At 47.8% G+C, this 5,873-nt stretch overlaps 1 long non-coding RNA gene across 1 annotated transcript; it reads left to right on the forward strand.

The window, feature by feature from the left end:
* Window positions 1–2,442: 2,442 nt before the first annotated feature.
* Window positions 2,443–3,830, forward strand: LOC116999072. The gene is made up of 2 exons (XR_004418517.1): window positions 2,443–2,477; window positions 3,265–3,830. It is a non-coding gene; the product is annotated as an uncharacterized LOC116999072 (long non-coding RNA).
* The last annotated feature ends 2,043 nt before the right edge of the window (window positions 3,831–5,873 follow it).

Genomic DNA, 5,873 nt, shown 5'->3' on the forward strand with positions numbered 1-5,873 from the left:
CTTGGCTCCATTTCCTGCCCAGACATCACCCCCTCTTTCTATTTGGCCAAGGGAATATTTAATTACAGTAATTTCATGATTATAAGACGCACCTGATTATAAGCCGCAAGTCGGGGTGTCGGCAACTACCTTGGGTTACAATACAGAGTGTGATAAAAGGTATCTATTCTATCACCATCTGTTGAGGGTGGGGACAGTGATCCTTATCTCAACGGCAGATATTCTGCTAATGGGCCATCCACTGAAACCAGGCAGGGCATTGTTATTTATCTTTTCACACCCCATCCTTCCTCCAGCCAGTCATTTTCTGCTAATGGCCCATTGAGTCCCACTGTATGACTGATAAAATTACTTCATCCCATTGGAAGTTGCTCCAGCCAGGGGGAAGGGCCCAACATTTCTTACCAAGATAAAAACAGAGGTTTGGGGACACTAAGGGAACCCCTTTCTCCACTGGACTCCAGAGGAAAACCGGATTTCTCCACATCACCACTGGACCTTTAGAGGGAAATTGCACCTTCTGCAGGAGCACTGCTCCAACTGAGCCACATCTGTCACTGCAGGAGGATGCAGCCACCATTTAATGGGACTGCTACCATCACCCTGCCTGACGGGGTGTCAGGTTGTACTCTGACTTTGTCAGGGTTTGGAGTTTGTTTCTTTGTAGTATTGTATTTTTATTTTAATTTCCCTAGTAAAGAACTGTTATTCCTAATTCCCATATCTTTGCCTGAGAGCCGTTTGATTTCAAAATTATAATGATTTAGAGGGAGGGGGTTTACATTCTCCATTTCAAAGAGAAGTTCCTGCCTTTCTCAGCAGACACCTGTCCTCCAAACTAAAACAGCAACTTTTCGTTCTTTGTCGATATATTGGCCGCATCTGATTATAAGAACTTCTAGGTTCGCACCAAAATTTTAGTCAAAATGGTGCGGCTTATAATCGTGAAATTATATTCGGTTTTGACAACATGAACTGATGCATCCTTGTGGGCACATGGGCAAGCTGAGACATTTTCTGTGAATACAGACTGCTACTCTTTTATCACTGTTTATTGTTGCCACCTTCCTCAAACCCTGATGGGGAGAGTGCTTTATTTTTTCCCCCCTTTTTTAATGAGCTATTCAGTCCTCTGATTTCTAGGTTTCCAAGAAACTTAAAGCAAAGCAAAAGCTTTTAGGTCAAATGAAACACTTTGGGTCAAGCAAACTTTTTTTCAAAATCTAACTAAGGAATATAAACTTTTGGTTTAGGAGTAGCCTAAACTAGCTTTTCCTTTTTTTTTTCAAAGTGGTTTTTTTCTTCCTGTTCGAAAAAATGAAGGGAAAAAGCTCTGCCCTGGGGTGGTGCAGCTCCCTCTCAGTTTTTTCCTCCTGGGATGAGTGTCCTAAGAAGGGAACACAGCTGGGCAAAGCTCTGGAGCTCAAGGGATAGGACAAGAGGGAATGGCCCCAAGTTGTGCCTGATGAGGTTTAGAGTGGAAACTGGGGGAAATCTCCCCGCTGGGAGGTTGGTCAGGCATTGGACCAGGCTGCTCAGAGGCACCATCCTTGGAAATGTTCAAAAGGCATGTGGATGTGGTGCTCAGGAAAATGGTTTAGTGCTCTTGAATTCATGGTCAGAGTTGATGATCTTGGAGGTCTTTCCCAGCCTTAATGATTCTGTGATTCTTTTGGTTAAAAGGAAGTGGAAACACAAATAAAAAAGGATTAATCTGCTGTTTGCAATGCTGGGTGTGCTCCGGTTTGGGGACAGCTTTCCCCTGCCCTCCTTCCCCAGACAAAAACTCAGATCTGTGCTTGCCGCATTTTAGTTTTGCTCCATTTTTAATCTGAAGAAAGTGTGTTAATAAGCATTTCTTTGCCAGTAGAGAGCCACTTCCAGATGTCTTTATCCTGAATGTCCTTATCCTGTGTACCATTTGGTCATGCCGAGCTCAAAGAGGGAGCTTGCCTTGGACAGAGGATATTGCTGCAGGAGCCACTGCTCCGAGCAAAGTATTGTGAAAACATCCAGGGGATGTCTATTCCTGCCCTAATCCCTGAAATGTGTCTCTCATAAACACAGCCAAATAATTTGGGTGCTTTGCCTGTGCAGAGTGGAGAGAGCTGCTGTGGGGACATGGAGAGCTTCAGTATCTTGTTTTGCATGTAAGTTCTCAGCACTGAAGTGCATAAATTGAAGGCTTTGTGCCTCATAATTTATAATTCACCCCAAGAAATGCACTAATACCTTTATCAGAATTGGGAATGTTGCTCAAAGCACAAAAGCACAAATCACTGAGGAACAGGCAGACATTAAAGGCTGCTGTTCTCTCTGCCTCTGGATTAATAGCCAGAATCAGTGAGATTTTCTCCAAAACAAATGTTTCACTGTTGTGTGTGTGAATAAATGCAATCAATTTCTCTGTCACTTTTTTTTTTTTTTTTTCCTGTTAAACAAGCCGAGGAAAAGGAGGAAAAGCTGAAGTGCCTGAGGTGAGCTGAAGTGCCTGAGGTGCAGGGAAGCATTTTGCTCTGTTCCCTGGCTTTGCTAAAGTGCCAGTTGTGTTTCCCCACTGCAGGGTATGAGCAGGAGGGCTGAGCATTTGGGATGGGCAAGCCTGGAACAGGGGAGGAATTTCATCACAGATGTCCCTGGTTGTGGTGGAGGTTTGGTGGCCAGGCAGTGAAATCAGGGGTTCAGGGAGATAACCCACTTCATCCAGGTGGAAAGGGGCTGGGAGCGACCTGGTCTACTTGGAACTGAATGGCCTTTAGGGTCCCTGGCAATCCGTGAGATTCCTGTGGCGGGGAAAAGATGGTGGAGAAGCTTCTCTGTGAGCAGCACAGGATGGTTTCAACGGCCCCCTAAAGCACTTCAGCTCAAAGTGGAAAAGGAAGAAAAACCCACTGATGATGCATTGGCCAGGGTTGCTGTGGCCACAATATATCCTGGGAAGCATGGCATCACCCATGGTTCATTTACAAGCCCTGGATAGTGCAGGAAACAGGAACTGCCCCTCAGAACCCCGCTGATGGAACCGTCTCCTGATGCTGACAAAGCTTCATGGGCCGTGGGTGAAGCTGTAAAGCTGCTGTCATGATCCCAGTGCTGGAGCCAAGGGCAGCTGGAAGGCAATGGACAATGGAGAGGCTCTCAGTGACTCCAGGGTGCTCCAGACCATCAAACCTCTACGGGGACAGGCAAGGGGAGGGAAAATGCATGGCAGCAGGACTACAAGTCCTCACTGAAACTGTTTGTTCTCTTATTTTTAATCTCCAGCATCACTGGACACAGTCCCTCTGGAGCTGCTGCCAGACCATTGAGTGCTCCATCCCTGCCTCCAGACACTCTCTTCCTGGAGGAAAGTCAGCAACTTTGGGTCTATTCCATTTTTTCACCCATGCCAAAGCCTATTAAATATCAGGTTTGCCGTAGGTTTGTTTGGATTTGGTCCACAAATGCCTCCAGGGCAGGTCAATCCATCTCCCAAGCCAACCTTTGGCTGTGCCTTTGGAGCTTGCAAAATGCAAGGAGACCTCTCTCATTCTGCTTGAATATCCCTCCCCATCTCAGTCCCAAATGGTGAGAAGCATCAGGGAATATTATTGATAAACAATAGATGTCTGGTGGAGATGCTGATGATTTTCCTGGTACAAAAGGCTGCTGCATCCTCTGTGATAATTCCCCTTTCTTTTCCTCCTTGTTGGCTTTGTGGCTTTGTGATTTATTTGCGGGCTGGCAGGCATCCACGGCCCTGCAGGAAATGATGTCTGCTCTTGTGTTTGGGGGGGCCATATAAATGTGTAATTTTCCCACTACATTAATTACAGACGTTTCTCCCTGGCTGGAGTAGCTCCATGGTTTCTGTGCCCTTTCAGTTTGTTCTCCCCAGCCCAGGCTAAGAGCATTTCTAGGGAACCCCAGCTCTGACATCCTCAGCTAAGCTGAGAGAAAGTTAAAGAACTTGGCCACAAAAACTGTAGAGGGGAAACTCACTGGCCTTTATTTACCTGATAGTAACTCCAGGATAGCAGCATGGCCAAGTTTTCCCTGGCTATTCCTCCTGCTGACACTTTCCTCAAGAAGAAAAGTGGTTTGCCCTAAGAAAAAAGCCCTCTTGCTATGGAAAAGCAATTGTAGGGCAATTTACTTTGGAATAGCTGTGCTACCTAATTCCTGGCTCCTGGAGAGAGCGCCAGCCGGACTTGGAGCAAAGAAAGGAAACCTGAGGCAAAATTCAACATGGTTTTATCAGGTTTTGTTGGAGGAAAGGCTGGACAAGCCACCATGAGGCCTTGGCACAGGGTGCCCAGAGAAGCTGTGGCTGCCCCTGGATCCCTGGAAGTGTCCAAGGCCAGGCTGGACATTGGGGCTTGGAGCAACCTGGGACAATGGAAGGTGTCCCTGATCATGGCTGGGTGGGGGGAGCAGGATGGGCTTTAAGGCCCTTCCAACCCAAACCAGTGTGGGATTCTATGGTCTGGGACAGCAGTGGAGCCAAGAACCAGAATTTCCAGCAGACTGAATGTAGCCAAGGTGTCCCTTGGCTTGTAATATTGGCTCTCCATGGATTTCTGATCAAACACATGTCCTGCTGTGATTTTTCTCATTTATATCCTGCTAGAAGTGAGGGTGTAGGATCAGGGATATCTGCAAGGACAGAATACAAACCTGTGCATGAAACCAGGAGCGAGTTGAGGCTCTGTGATGGGGGGACATCCAGGGATGCAGGATTCTGGGATCTCACCTCCTGTTTGCAGTCATTTGCAGCCTGGATGTGCTGCTGTTCTGGCTCTGCTGGGATGTGTCTCACTCTTTTTGGGTCTGGGAACATTCTACCTACAAAGTTTTTCCCAGGAGTCCCAGCAAACCTTTGAGGTAAATCTGTTAAAATCCACATGAAATTAAGCATCTTACTGTGTTTGTTCTGCCTTATCTCTTGTAAGTCCTGAGCACCTTCCATGACCTCTCTCACATTTAACTTTTAGGGTGCAGCCCGTGTGGGGACCACGTGCTCCACCTGTCTGTGTGGGCTTGTGAAGGGCTGTTGTTGCATTCCTGTGGCCCATGGCAGCGGGTTGGGGCTGGGACAGAGCTGTCAGGAGGCAGGTTTCCTTGGGAAAGCACCCACCTGGACATGAGCACGGTGTGGCTGGGTCTGGGCATGCAGGCTGCTGTTACATCTGCACCTGGTCTGGCCTCATGGAGTGGTGGAAACTCTCCTGGGAAGGGAAGGATGCCCTGGTGAAATCTATTTCATAAAATCTCAGAATGGTTTGGGGTGGAAGGGACCTTAAACTCACCCAGTTCCACCCCCTGCCATGAGCAGGAACACATTCCATAATCCCAGGTTGCTCCAAGCCCCAGTGTCCAGCCTGGCCTTGGACACTTCCAGGGATCCAGGGGCAGTCACAGCTTCCCTGGGCACCCTGTACCAGGGCCTCACTGCCCTTATATTAAAGAATTTCCTTCTAAATCATCTTCTCATGGTCTGAGTTTAGGCTCTAAACACAAACACTGTTAGCAGCAACAGGCTCCATGCACTGAACTCCCTGCCCTGCTCTAAAAGCAGCAGCCCCAGCAGCACACATCCCTCCTTCCATCCTCTCGGAGCTGAGCCAGAGGAGCTGCACTCCCTGTCATCACCCTGAGGCACTGAGTGTGAATCTCATCCACTCCCCTTTCCATTTGGCCAGTTTGGGAGTTTATTCACCATTGAAGCCTTTCCTTTCACACGTTGTTGCAAAGGTAGAGGTGTATTTGGGCACGAATTTACTGCCCTTGTCAGTGACAAGGAGGTGCTGCTGTGATGCTGACACTGCCATCAGCTGCAGAAACACCATTCCGGGCACTGCAGGGGGGAAAGGGATTCAGGGCAGGTGTAAAAG

The sequence above is a fragment of the Catharus ustulatus genome, chromosome 7 (genome assembly GCF_009819885.2).
Source record: "Catharus ustulatus isolate bCatUst1 chromosome 7, bCatUst1.pri.v2, whole genome shotgun sequence".
Taxonomy (NCBI): domain Eukaryota; kingdom Metazoa; phylum Chordata; class Aves; order Passeriformes; family Turdidae; genus Catharus; species Catharus ustulatus.